This window comes from Limulus polyphemus, unplaced genomic scaffold, assembly GCF_000517525.1.
Source record: "Limulus polyphemus unplaced genomic scaffold, Limulus_polyphemus-2.1.2 Scaffold6651, whole genome shotgun sequence".
In the NCBI taxonomy this organism is placed as follows: Eukaryota; Metazoa; Arthropoda; class Merostomata; order Xiphosura; family Limulidae; genus Limulus; species Limulus polyphemus.
Window position 1 is genome coordinate 26,707 of NW_013672261.1, and position 508 is coordinate 27,214.

Genomic DNA, 508 nt, shown 5'->3' on the forward strand with positions numbered 1-508 from the left:
TAACCAAATACCAATGTATCCATCCGCTAGATCTAAATCAGGAATTCAATCTTTGTAGTTGTTGTACCTGATGGTACCACTGTGCCAAGTTAACCTGGTGAAACGTCGTAACCATAAATATTATACTTTGTATATCCGACAATAAACAATATTTAAATAAAACACAGTTGAACCATTATTGTGGTCTTATGTTATAAATATGTTTGTTGAAATGGCAAATTCTGTTTCGTGGTGTAGAATACACATTAACTGACTTCTTGTTAACACAAACTACACATCATTCTTATTCTAACTGGGTGTCCATTGTGTATTTTATCTAATGGAATAGGTAGAACCATTTCTAATCAATAATTGGAACACCAAATAAATTTACATCAACAGTTTCATTGTTTGTTCCTGATATAACCTGAGTAAGAGAGGCTTTAGGTCAATTGTTTAATAATATTCATCACCTTTGGATATTGATTAACAGTAGCTACCTATTGTTTATCGTCGAGAAAGTAAATCC